Raw genomic sequence first — 14,805 nt, 5'->3', positions numbered from 1 at the left:
GTCGAGTGTTGATTGTATGGGTGGTTCATTATAATATGTACAATATACAGACAAATATAAATAGTAACGATATGCCAACAAGTGAAATTTCTCGCATCTTGCTTTGTAAAATACTTAAGAACTTTGATTGATATTTATATGTATATGCTGTCCCTTCATGTACAATTTTCTAAAATGGTAGAACTAACTGACATACGAATTACAAAAAAAAAAAAAAAAAAAAGAAAAGAAAAATGCAATTTTCTATTTTCCATAAGATTGATTGCATAAATCGATATTCAATGAATATTCCGAGAATAACTACTAAAAGAGCACAAAGATTACAAATTGATATAAATATGACTTGGAAGACGCGGGAGACAAATCGAACGCGAACAGCTACGTGCTGCCCGCTAATGGTGATGCCAATGACTTGAAACGAAGAAAGCGCAATACAAACGTAAATATAATCTAAACTTTACAAGAATGCTGTAACTTTTTACCCAGTGACCTCAATATATTCATGTAGAACAATGTCTTATGTTTTCTGTTCTTTTCTTTCCATTATTTTTTTTATTTTTTTTTTCTAATTTTATTCCTTCAGCATGAATTAGATCAATTATGGCCACTTTTTCTTCTTTTTGCTTTTTCTTCTTTCATTAAAACGGTTATCAACGGAAATTATAGTCTATTATTTGTAGTTCAAAATTAGTTTGATGAGGAGAAAGATTTAAGAGAACATAATGCATAAAACAAGGTAAGATTATTATATGACAAGTATATGGACAACATGCCGCGTATACACAGCAACAACACATTCAAAGGTACGTTATGTTAACACCAACCAATCGAATAGTTTTGCGGCTATTGATTATATAGTAAAAATTCAATAGCTCGCTCTGTATGTAAGATATATGGCTTTTTAATGACAACCCAATTATCTCAGATATTGTAGAGCTCAAAGCTGAAAGACCGGAAGGAGTAAAAAGAAAGCAAAGGAAAAAAAATTATATAAAACTAATACAGTCGATGCTTAAGTACCTTACACAACTTCGCTTAATACACATATTCTTTCGTTTTCGGGATAATGCAACAAAGTCGTACTTTTAATGAAAGAACTCACGTTAGACGGCACTTATGATGTCAACCGACGTAATCCAAATTTAGCCCATAAAACTTTCCCATCTGAAGCAAATTTTTCACGTTACTTTAGAATGGCGATGGGCTACGACGCAACCATTTGTCAAGGAATTCTGGAAATTGTTATTTCACTTAGCAGCCACTCAAAGTAAAGCGTCATAGGAGAAGTGGTCGAGAAAATGGTCCGATCCGAATCGTCTTCAATCTTGTGCCAAAACATTACGGTACATCAAATTTTACTAAAACATTTCAAGAAGCGTTACTTGCAGTTTCAAGATAGAAACAGAGACGCACAAGCGGACACACATGCTTAGAACGATTTAGAAAGCGATGTTGATGCATTTTATTAATAAGAGGTGAGTCGATCTTAAGCTCTTCCGAGCTTCCGCACAAACTTAATACACCACTTCTACCATAAGTATTGTGGAGTACAAAAATATCAAATAATTTTTTACTTAATTTGACCAAAGAAAGACCTACTTTAACTTAAGAGAACATTAGGTTGTTTGTTTGCATTTATTGCTTAAAAAAAAAAAAAAAAAAACTTGTAACAATTCAATATAATTTCGATTCCTGAGTAATCCCTAATAACTTCTTATAAATTGCCATTAAAAGCGTACAAGTCTTCATGTAGAATGATGGCAAAATAAAAGAAAAGGAAAATATATAAAAGCATATAAGCATCTTAGCATCCTAGCGGGCAAAAGAATCTTTGGTTAATTAAAAACGCAGCAAGAGTATCAAGATTATGTTAGCAACTTATTCTCTATCGTCTGTTTATTTTGTATAAATATTTCCATGCGAATCGTGCCGGGAAGCAACACGTTCTTATTACAATTGACTTTTAAGTGTTTTTGACCATAAAATTTCACAAATAACAAATTGCGTATACACATAAGAGGAAATCGCCATGATTTTGGTCATATTATCCGAATAAGTCAATAAGCGAGAGGTAATGCTTCTGTGAAGACGCGTGAGAGAATTGTCACAGCGTCAACTTAAACGACTTATCTTTATTTTTATTTTTCATTTTTTTTTTCTTAAAAAATTCTTTTACTTTTCCATATCATTATTTATAATATCGGTTTGGATAAACTTGGAGCATTTATTTGTAGTTAATTAACAATGATTTTTATTAGACAGGAAATTTCTTTTAATTATTTATATACGAACGTGCATATATACGTATACAAATGCATTTGTATATCTTTATGTATAGTTTTTCACTTACTTTAATAAACGAAACCGGATATTTGTTGGTTGTCGTAAACAAAAAACAAAAAAACATTGATTTTAATGGATATTTTTTTATTTTTTTTTTTTTGTTTCTTTGCAAAGCACTGAAAACGTTTAAAAGCTATAATCCCACAGTTTAATTACACCGCTGTATATCTATCTGTTCTTTAGTTTTTGCTTAGAGTAGCAGCGCTTTGCTCTTAAGTAAAGAAAATCATGGCCAAGTTGTTAACAACATTAACGTGTGTTTCTTTAGTAACGGTTTATTGCTCATATCTTAATCATTGCATTAGAGGACAACTAACTAACTAACTAACTTACTAACTAACTAACTAACCAACTAACTAACTAACAAACCAAACAGCAACAACTAACAAACAAACCAATAATTTTTTTTCGTTTACCGGTCACACAAAACCAGTCAATTGCTTTATATGCAATTATATGTACGCCTCTGGATCCCTCTGGAGCTTTTCTGCAACAATTCTGCCACTTTTAAGATGTTTGCGATTTATTTGCAGCAAACGGCCGGCAAATGTTTGTTATTAAAGCTTGACATAGATAGGTATACCTAGACTGCTACTTGTATCACATTTTCGCTTATGTTTGTATGTTGATCTCTCTGTATTACACCGTATGAGACCAGACCACCTAAAAAAGCTACATGTTCGCCTAGGGGCGTTAATACGCATTAATTCCCCCTTCCTACCCCCCCTACATTTTTACCATATAATAAAAGAATTCTTAACCTCTCTCGATAGAAGCCCAAAGCCCAGTGTTCAAGCAAACAATTTAACGTCAGATAAACAAGGTCGCCTCTCTCGATTGTTAATCATGCACAGGCTTCCAGATCGGTCACAGAGCTCGCTGTTACAAAGTTAATGATATAACTAGTAGATCTCCACGCCAGAATGCCAGGCGTGTATCAAAACGACAAAGACTTGATTGGTTGGCGGTTGTAAAACGTTATTCCTGTTGTTTAACTGGATTTTCTTACACACATTAAAATATCAAATGTTTAAAGAACAATTACTTATACTTTCTTTGAACTCTTTCTTATCTTCTTTCTTACTCTCTCTCTCTCTCTCTCTCTCTCTCTCTCTTCATGTTATTACGTTTGTCATTCTTTCTATTTCTTTGCTTTATTATTAGCTAACAAAGTTGATAAAAATCTTGTGTGTATATACAAATGTATGCATGTATATATGGATGTGTTTGTTTGTGATATTCAACGAAACCGTTGCATTGTAAGATTTAAGTTTTGTAACTCCCGCAATCCACCTTAGGAAGCCGCGGTTAATACTGCGCAAAGTAGTCATGTCGTGAGTTTGGCTTGTTAAAAATATTGTTTATTAACTTTAAATGTATGTTTGTGCACTAAAGAATATATAAATACACTATACTAAAAAATGCATAAATATATATGAATGTATGACGACCACAGACAGCATGAAATACATCGGTGTAGTGTTTTGTTCGAAATGAAAATGTCTTGAAAGTTTTCCGTTTTACTGTTTTATTTTTGTAAAACAGAAATTAATGTTTGGCTTATATAAGCCTCCACATTGCAATTATTTATTTAATATTTATTACTTCTCCCAGCTAAAATGTTGCTTTCAGTCGGTAATTAGAAGAAGTTCTTCTTTTTATTGCAGACCCTTCCTTCCTTTCGCTATAATAAATATTTATGCCTGAATGCATATATTATTATAATATAGGTAAGTAATAGTGTATCTTAAAATCGTGGCTAATTTATACATTAATTATTTATTTGATTTTCTTAATGTTCGCACAACTATTGAAGATTTTCATGATTTTTCAGCTGGCAACCTGTGCTTTCGTATACAATTATTTGCTTTATATAGCGTAATGCTTTAAGCTGAACAAATTATAACTTAACCTAGAAATCTTTTTATTGTTTTTATTCGCCAAAGATAGAAATTCTAGAATATGTCTGGATACCGGAAAACTTTCCATATCTTGCAATGCCACGCCGCTCAAAGTTCGTAATGAGTTATATTGCTGGGCTATGTTCGTAGACGTAATTGATTTGCAATCATAATTTATCTTAAGGGGTAATTTTTCAAAGAATCAATTCGTTTTTATAGGTTTATTAGATGAAATGGATTTCTCCGTGTATGATGTAAAAAGTTTATTAACTTAAAGAAATTTTATTCCTTGAAACTTGGAGCTTTTTTCCAAGCGCTTCTGCGTTAAACAATTCCCTGCTACGCAATTACAATTGAACGTCTTACCGTTAACGTATTCTAACTTCTCTAATGCATTAAGAAATATTTTTAGAGAATGCTTGCGTTCGTTCAAATGCACTTTTCAAACAAAAGTAATTTCATTGAGATGATCTTTGAATAGATATGAGACTTAGAGCTATTCATCAAAGTGCTTCTGTCAAGATATTAAAAGTTTGGGATAACGATAAGCTCCGCTATATAACTTTTCTTGCCTTTTTCTCTGTCATTTGCAAAGACGCAAAGCGTAAAACGTGCGGATGTGTCTTTGGCAGCTGCGCCAAAAGTGGTACGCCTTAGGATAAAATCTTTTAAAAAGAGAGAGAGAGAATGAGGAAAAATATTAGTTTTGAGGATGCTCTTGGACAAGCATATAAATGGTTAAAGATTTTTAAGCCATCGAACTTTCCATTTTTTCGCTTCTATAAAACGTTAAAAAACTCTTTTTTGTTAGTTATAAATTAGCTGCGTTGCCATCATTTTTTAATGTTTTTCAAAAATAGTTCTTTTTTTCCATACTTAAATAGGTGCTGTTCATTTTTTGATTATTAATCGTGAAAAGCCCTAAAAGTATGGGAACAACGATCTGAATAATTTTCAATAGCATTCGTCCTTGGGCCAAAACACTACCAGTATATCAAATTTATTCAATATCTCAAAAGGTCATCTGTAGATGGAACATAAGTACATCAGCGTCAAGAGCGGGCAGACATATAATGATTCAAGAAAGTAAAATGAGTCAATCTTTGAGAATTAAGAGCTTTAGAGGTATGGCCAACTCCCGACTCTAAGTTTTGAAAATTAAAGCGATTAAAAATTCAAGCTGTACCTTTAAGTAGTGACCTCAACCGAGAAATCGAATTTTTGAGCCAACTTTGAGTGGCAGCGAAATCTTGATGTAACTGACGCTAATTTTACTCCCGTGAACTGAAATTCGAAGAAAAGACTTTACATTGGCTCGCAGCAGACGAAATTGTCAATGTCAACTAAAAGTATTAAAAGAACGTTATTTAAAAATGCAAGCGGCCTGACCGTTTTAAAAACAATAAAACAATATCGTAAAAGTGTTAGTTAGAGCATTGAGATTATTTGAGCATATAAAAACGTAGGGTAAAGAAGAAAAAATTCGTTTCAAAAAAGACAATACTCTGGTTTGCAGAGATTGTCTTTCAATCGTCAAATTAAGGCCAACGCGCACAATGCGTATTGCTCTGCGTATCCAATACATTCACCAAATCGAGTTATTTTTGACTTTCGATTGTTCCCTGCTCTTAAGAGAGAAAAACGCTTTTTATTAAATAAAAAATTTATGGAACTTAAGCAAATTCCGGGAAACGAGCTCAAGGATAAGCGGCATGAAATTACTGAATAAAAGTTTGGTAAGTCTAGGCAAGAATATGCTGAAGAAATAATATTTTTGTGTCTTCAATTCGATCAATAAATTTGTTTTATGTTTGCCGTTCTGAGAAGCTACGATCAATCGAATTATGTGCTTTAACTCGATATTATGTTGAAAGTACTTTTTGTATGCCCCCTACGGAAGGATGGAGTATGTTGAGACTTCGCTGGCCCGACTTCGTAAAACCTATTTGCTTAAGAGTTGACAACGCATCTCTTTTTTGCACCCATCGCCGAAGGGTGAGGAGAATATTCATTTCCTGTCAATACGTTTGCAACGCCCACAAAGAAGTTTCAGAGTCTCCGCAAAGTATATATTATTTTTTTTGATCAGCAACGTATGTATGTCTGCCTCTCCGTCATCGTAATGTCGGTTGTAAACATTCGCATGACTGCAAATTGACAATCAAAACTGAAACAAAAACTGTGTTTGGTTACTGTGTGCTCTGCTTTTTACTCATAAGGTACGACACATACATCATATAAACTTCTGCTTTTATTCTGGCGATAGAAAAAGTCGTTCGTCAATCTTCTGGAGTATGATAATTTAGTTCTTTTTCTTCTTTTTAGGATCGCGCTGATGGGTACAAGCATATAATAATGTTTGTGGTAAACAAACTTTGCTAGTTCTTGCAAACCGTTTGATATTAGAAATGGAACAAATGAATCGAATAACGAATCCAAATGACAAGGTAGACTGAACACACTTGTGAATTTTAAAAGCAACAAAATTGGCTTTTTTCTTATTATTTATATTTATATTTATAAAGAAGGAATAATTTGACGGCAATATCATAGGTAAATGCATGAAAGATCTAAACACGTGACATGTAAGTTTTGTTATTGGGAAGGCTATAGAAATGCAGACAATACTTTTGCTTCTTGTAGAGTGCATAAGTATTATAACTACGCTCTTTGAAAAAAATCTCTCGTTATCACATAATAACTTTTAATGGATTATTTAAATAGAAATTAATTGCAAAATACCTGAGATTTAATAATCGAAACATCAGTAAACTTAACTTAAGGCCATTAACACGGTATAAAGAGACTGCAAATGAAGTTTTTCTTTTCATTTTCATGAGAAACTTCTATCGTATATTAGAACATATTGTAATAGATGTTGGTAAGCAGCCGTGTGACAGTTAACGTCGGAAATTCACAGTGGGGAACAAGTTAAACAAGCAGAGATCAGTAAATTAAGAAATAATAGAAAAACAACTGACAATGAAAGAGGAGCACAAGTTACGGTATGATATATGTTATTTGCACTTATGTGCAACTCATTCTCAGGGCATTGCTATGCAGATGATAGCCTTACGACTACCACTACCAACTTTCTTATCTTCTATCGTTGCCCCTTTTTTTCACATAAATAACTTTGTTTTTTGTTGCTTCTTTAGCAAATATATAGAAATGATCTAAATCTAGATTTGCTCTTCTTTTACTATTCTGTGAAAAGCTGGATACATTTGGCGCTTGTTACTCTGCGCATAGACATGAAATCAAACTGAGAAATTTCTCATAATCTTTAACTGACAACGAATAGTAAAAGCAGACAAAGAAACTGATAGCTTAAGAGGCAAACAGACAGATAGATGAGTAAAATTTAGTTGATGTTATAATAAGAAAACCCTAAGTTGACAGTTAATTTAGAAATGTTAACATACACGCGAGCACAAATAAATAAAAAGTATTTCTGTTTTTCATTCTTGCTTTTTTACAGTGAACCGGATAAATAAGTTGCCACAGTTGCCATCACATAAACTGAAGATACATTAGGTTAAAATTTTAAAGTTAACTGCTCTCAAGATATGCCTACGAAACATGAAAAAAAAAAAACATGAAAACATGAAATACATAACATAACTGATAAGTTGTTAAGAAGAAAATTCCTTTACTTCAGAATTGTACGTATGACTTGGTATGTATGCTATAAGACAAAATTTAAACTTGTCTGTGATATGGAAACCTTGAACTTGACCTTTAAAAACAGTATATGACAGAGTGTCAGTCAGCTACTCAGGTAGACGTAAGATTGCACAACAATGAAGTCAACTACCAAAGAACGGTATACTTTGCTCTTTTACAAGCATAAAGTTTACAAACACACATACACGCAGGCACCCAGGCTTTGAAGTTCAAGTTTATATATTGTTCGTTTCAGTCCAAAGACCAAACAAAGCGTTCAAGTCAAATGAACTTGTATCGTTGGTTGTGCAAAAAAAAAATAAATAAATAAATAAAAAAAAACACAAAACAAAAAAACAAAATACAAATGTGTAAGTATGCCTGTGTTAAAATATTTATGTGTTCATAACGTGGCAGCATGCATAATAGGCTTCAACATTATTATGCGCAGTCAAAACCGAATGCATAAAAAATTTAAAATTAAACCTTTTGACATAAAATTTAATACTTGTAAAGAAAAGAGTCGTATAGGCTCACATAAATGTTTCTTTTTCTTTTTTTTTTTTTTATTCAGGTACTTACATTTATGTGCGTGTGTTTGCAACAATATCACTGTTAAATGCTTACAATTTATTTTTTCTTTTCTTTTTATAAAATATAATGATAAACTATTTTGTTTTATTTATTTTATTGTTGTTGTTGTTATTGTTGTTATTATTATTATTATTATTATTTTCGAAATGGCTTAAGTTAACAATGAATACTAAAGAAGTTTAAGAAAATTAAGAAGGTACACACTTACACACACTTACATATATATTCATACGTCAACCTAACATAATGCGCACGTCAAGGCAATCTATGTATATGTACAATAAGGAGTTTTATGCAATATATACGCACGCATACACATACTCGTCGAGAGCTGTTATGCTTTAGTTCTTATTGCTTTTGAAAGATTTTTGCTATTATTGTTATGGTTGTTATTGTTGTAAATCAGTAACATCATCAGTATCAGCAACAGCATCAACAACAACGACAATAACAACCGAGTCAGCATCAACATCATCAGGCTTATGCATCAAAGGAGCCTTTGTTTAAGTTAGCTGGTGTTGATAGCATCTTATGCTCGATTTGGCATGTCTTACTCGGTTCAACACTTTTATCTTCATCTCTATCTCGGTTACTATTACTATCCCTTTTTCTCTCTCTTTTATTTAAGTTATTATTTCATTTTGTCTTTTGAATGAATGAGTGACTGACTTTTTTAAGTAGTCTGACAGCCATCCTTCTACTCATTCACAAATCTTACCCTTTTCTGCTTGTCCGATCATTTCTGTTCCGTTCTGTTTTCTGTCTTTACCCTTTGTGGTTTTTGTCTGCGTTGATTAGTCATCAACTAAGTTGAGATATTCTTGATTAACTTTTCGTTTCACGTGATGTTTTTGTAAATTTTCGTCGACTTGCAATGACTTTATAATTATAGTAAAAATCAATCAAATTGCTTACACGCTTCACTCACTGTACTTGCTCGCTCGTTCGCTCGCTCGCTCTACAACAGTCCGCCACGCCGCTGTTTACCGCAGCAACAGCAGCAGCAGCAGCAGCAACATTATGCCAAATGGATGACAAGGCACTTGCGCAGTAGTCACCTAATTATACAATTGTATCGGCTCGCGAATACCCGAGCACTTAAAAGAGATGTACACAAGCTTGCATTCACGTACATCTCTAAATACTTAACTGATTGTGATTATGAATATCATAAAACATTGACTGTTTGACATACATGTGCGCTTAAATGTTTATTTATGCTTTGAAGCATAATATGACTGCATTTTTCTTTAAATATTTTTATTCTCTAATTCTCTTTAAAAGAGAGAAGTGTGAAAAAACCAATTAAAGGCAGTTCTTCATTACATATATACATGTACATGTGTGTGTAGAAGTAATGCAAAAGTCACACGCTTCCACTACAAAGACATTACATACGATCTTACATACATGAGCGAAATATTTAACGTAAATTTCATTTGACTCCTTTTTGCTGCGTGTCTACCCATTAATCGTGAATATAGGAGACAGAATTGAAAGGAAATATTTTTAAAGTCTCTATATAATGGAACTATTAATGATCGAAAGTCTTCCTTTTCCACTTATGAATATGTAATGAATGGAATTTCCATGAAGGAGTAAGCTGTGAAATGACAAACGGATTTTATTGAATTTTTCTTTTTTTCTCTGTCTTCAATAAACCTCATCGAATAGTGGATTTATTGCCTTACGACCTTCGGATCAGTTTTGTTAAATAATAAAAAAAAGAAAGACAAGTAACAAGATTGTATTCAGCTAAGGTCGAATCTTTTACATCCACTAGCTTCTTCTTAATAAGAAGAAGTAAGAAAATATTTCTATAAAACCGAAGAGAAATTTCTAGTCTTTGTGACATTTTATGGAAAGGGAAGATATTTCTTGTCTCTATGCAGCTGCTCCAGGATTGCCCACAAAGTACGCTTGAACGATATTAATATTGTGGCCGTCGTAGCTTACCAGTAATGAGCAGTTTACACTGTGCTTTAGATGTGTCGTCTAACCGATTTATCTCACTGGCAATGTGCGAGCAAGACGTTCCAATATTTTTGCCAAATTGCAAAGCCGATGTCTTAATTTTTGCGGCAAAGAGACTGTTTATTACGCATATCCACTTAGAGGGACGTCCTGACGGACAAATATGCCAACACATTTAAAAAGCATTTTTTTGTACGATCAATAGGGGACCGTATAAACGCACAAAAAAAGACCTCACAAAAACAAGTTTGATTGCATCGACTCACAATTTGACACTGATAAAGGGTCTCTGAAGCTATCTTCTTGTTGGTGATTAAAACTTATTTTTTTGCAGAAACTAAGCTCACGGTATAAAATTTCTGCTTATTAGCCCGAGCTAGAAATAAGTTCTGTTTTGTTTTGTGCCTGCTGACTTTCCCTCTATTTGCTTCAATATTGCCTTTAGAAAGCTACTGCCAAGGCGGGAAGGACCTCAAATATCGTTTCGCCGTTTAAGTTTATATATCATGAACGGAAGTTGACGAACCAATTTCTAACTGCCCAATCGTTTATTAGACCTTTGCCGTACTACACTGCTCTACATATTTTTTTAGCTGTCGCCTTAACACTATTAACTTATTTAAATTCTCAAAACATCACGTAATGAATATTTATTTTTTCGCCTCACTTTACGCCTTGCGAATAACAGTTTAAGGAAACGTGCACTACACAAAGCAATTGTCAGAAGATCAACTGAACTCTTATTTATCTAGTTTGGTTCGTGCAGAGTGGTAGATATCCTATAGTAGGTAAACATAAGTATAAATTCTACCTCTTTGTGTCTGAAGCTACTTATTACTCGACCTAATACTACTAAAAATAAAATCGCTTCGCCGTGCAAATTTCTTGGCAGTAAGATTATTTTGATTTCTTGCACATACAATAAATTGAAAAAAAAAAACTCACTACACTAGCAACTGCTAAGACGACGACAGGCAGCGTTGCCCAATACAGAATCACAAAGCATTGGTCGTAATAGTTAACTCGGTTTAATTTAATAATTAATGAAAATAATCAGTATCAGGTAGTATTACCAAAGGGAAAGCATAATCATTTCATCAAGAATTGGGGAAATGCTGGCACTTTTTAGCCAAGATATAGAGCAAAAATCTAACGTAAAATAAATCAATGGAGGTATTTGTAGATATTCCAATAATTAGACAATTGTTATATACAACAATGCTACTGAAAAGCAGCAGCCGATCAAAAACTGTTTAATTATAGATACGAACTAAAGAGACAAAAGAGATACAAGTTTTAATTAGCAATTAGGATAATCATAGGTTAAAATAAGTAATAAAGTAATATAAGTAAACGAGAAACGGTAAAATAAGTAGTAAGTAAGTAAGTAAAGAAAGAAGCTCAGAAGCAAGATATGGTTTTTAGGAAAAACGAAAAGGAAATATTGACTAAAAAAACTCACACAATGAAATATTTTTGAGAAAATTTCAATCAATTTTACGATCACTAACCTCGGTTAAACACATAATAGTACAATCATTACGAATAGTATAACTTTGTATTTATATGGTGCGGACTTATTAAGCGGATGTAATTTTTTATATCTCTCTAAAGTCAGATTTCACGCCAATGTGAACGCATGAATGAATGGCATATGAAAAGCTTTTTTCGAAGTGGCTTTAACCCTTAAATCGGAAGAAAGTGACGATCCTCGATCAACTTTTTTTAGTTTCGAGCAAACCCACAAACTATGGATGGAGCGAACCATTAGGCGAATAAGACGACATGAACTGAATTTTTTGGAGGCAAACTTTCAGAAAAATGCGAGAAGGTCCCCTTCGCGAAGTCAAAATTGTAACTCCAATGTGAAAAAGAAAATAAATTGGAAATAAGTTGGAATTCAAATCGTTATCGTCAACTGTGGACATATTAATAAACTGATTGGAACATCTTTCGCGCCGAACATGGACATTGTTCTGGCGAGCATTTGAGTAGCACAGTTTTTCAGAAATATATTCACGTGGGATCGAAATTTATAGGCGGAAATTTCAAAAAGTTGTTAGTGTTTCTCTGTATTGTGGGAGTGTACGTAATCAGATCGAGCTCATTTTTTAGCTTCGTATTCTTTGTTTGTGTTAAATTCCACCTTCCTATCTTCATATTTACGGCTGTGAGGTTTCAAAATATTCATCCGTCAATTTGATGGGTTTCCATAAAAATATATTCATAAATCTAATATTAAGCGACTTTCTTCCTACCTGCAAATAACTTCAAATTAATGCAATGTTCTCTATAGAACTATTTATTGGACACAATATGATATAAAACAGTAACTTACGCTTCAGTTGAATATAAGTGTGTCTCCAACTGATATCAACAATGGCTGGCTTAGGTCGAATTTCATTTAAATTAAACAGTAACTGACCCGAATTTATGAAATTTGACGATTGAGCAGAAAGATGTTGTTCGCCAACGCAATTAATATGAGCTCAAGTGTCACACAAATTTTATACTTTTTTATACCGTACGTAGGGCATTAAAAAAAAAAAAAAAAAACTCCTTTTAAACCGAGGATAATTTCTTCCTTTTTCTTTATTATTCTTATTATTATTTATTTATTTTTTTTTTACAAATTTATTCACACTCAATACCAAAACAAAAAAAAGTTTTATAAATTTATAAATTCAATATTTTATGCCAAAGGTGTGATGCTTGCGTGATCGATAATGTTATGTGAGGTCCTCATCTACAAAAATTAATTTGTTTATTTTATAAGTACATGAATATGGAGTGCATGCACCTAGTTTTCTGACTTATTGCACTACGACCGCCAACATTTCAGTTTTATACAGATTTTGCGGTCGTTCTGTATGCATGTTTGTGTGTTTACAGTTAAAGTGAAATTAAATTATTGCATGCAGCTTTACAATTAAAGTGTAGCAGCATTAAAATAATGCAAACAATTGCTCAGAAGAGAAACCCTTCTTAAAAAAAAAAAACAAATAACTATTGTAGCTGGCTATGTGCGAGTATTACTTTAAGGCATACGTTATTATTTGTGTATGTGTATAAAGCCTTAGCTTGTGCATGCGGTTACCTTTATAGGACATTTACCGAGGTGTTCAACCAATTTTTCTGCATCGATCTTTTGGTTCTCCTGTTTTTGTCTACTTTTTTTCTGTTTTTCTTATTGTTTTTGTTCCATTATTTTTATAAAATAAATTGATTTGTTACATCTGCTACATGAACGTGTTGTGCATGAAAATTTAACATATACCTCTGGCAAAAGTGTAAAGGTTGTTATGTGCATATAAGGGTATTATCTGAACTATTTTTATTTTTATTTCATTTTTTTTTTTTTTAATTTAATGAAACTCTTTGAATAGTTTTGAGGATGGTTATTATCGCGCTGTTTCAAGTAATAAAAATGACAGAGAGCCCTGAGCGAAAGGAAACATAGAGACCATGTATGCCTTTCGATGATTTTTGAAACTTAATTTTATTTGACCTCTATGTCGAATATATATAGTTATAATAAACCGAATATCGGACTAGTTTTTTATGATTGTTGCTATTGATCTACTATTGCTTATTAGCAAAAGCCAATTTTATGTCTTGGTGCTATTCGAGTAACCTATGCAAGTAGAAAAAAAGTCTTGCAAGGACAACCCCACCTTTGCTTAAACCTTCATTTACCTAAGTAGATCGAATGGTTCAATTTTCCACTACTCTCACTAAAAACAATTTTACTGACTTCTGTGAAATTCTGCACACTTTGCGAAAGTTAGCTAAAACAATAGTGAGGGCAGTGTGTTATTAATGTAATGGTCTTCTATGAGTACAAAAGATTTCGTGGGTCGCTGTACGGACTGACCACACAATTAATAGTAAAGATCTCTAGTTTATGTTTAGTGATTGTGCCGAGGAATTTCGAATACGTGGCCTTTTCATAAGGGTTTAAGTAAGTGTAGGGTTGCTTTTTAGTTTATCTTGGACTTTTAAGGCTATACTAAAAGATTTGTTCTCATTTTTTTTTTTTTTTTTTTTTTCATACAGGAACTTGCCTATCCAGCTCCGGAAACTTGATAAAACTTTTGAATAAACTCGGAACCGTGTTTCGTGATTAATTCGTAAAAAAACTTGAAATTTCTCACAAATAAGCGAAGCAAAGAGAAAAGTGAGCGTACGAAAGTCTCTACTGACTCTACCTATTTTACTTTCCTTCCTTCCCTTCGTTTGATTGGCTAAGTTTCTCTCAGAGAAAGACGGTTCATATGCCGATCAGACTACGTTCGATAGTCGAGACTATTTCGGGAAGTCGGTACGG

This window comes from Glossina fuscipes, unplaced genomic scaffold, assembly GCF_014805625.2.
Source record: "Glossina fuscipes isolate IAEA_lab_2018 unplaced genomic scaffold, Yale_Gfus_2 2, whole genome shotgun sequence".
Taxonomy (NCBI): domain Eukaryota; kingdom Metazoa; phylum Arthropoda; class Insecta; order Diptera; family Glossinidae; genus Glossina; species Glossina fuscipes.
The sequence above is the reverse complement of the archived record's forward strand: the minus strand, read 5'-3'. Positions refer to the sequence as shown.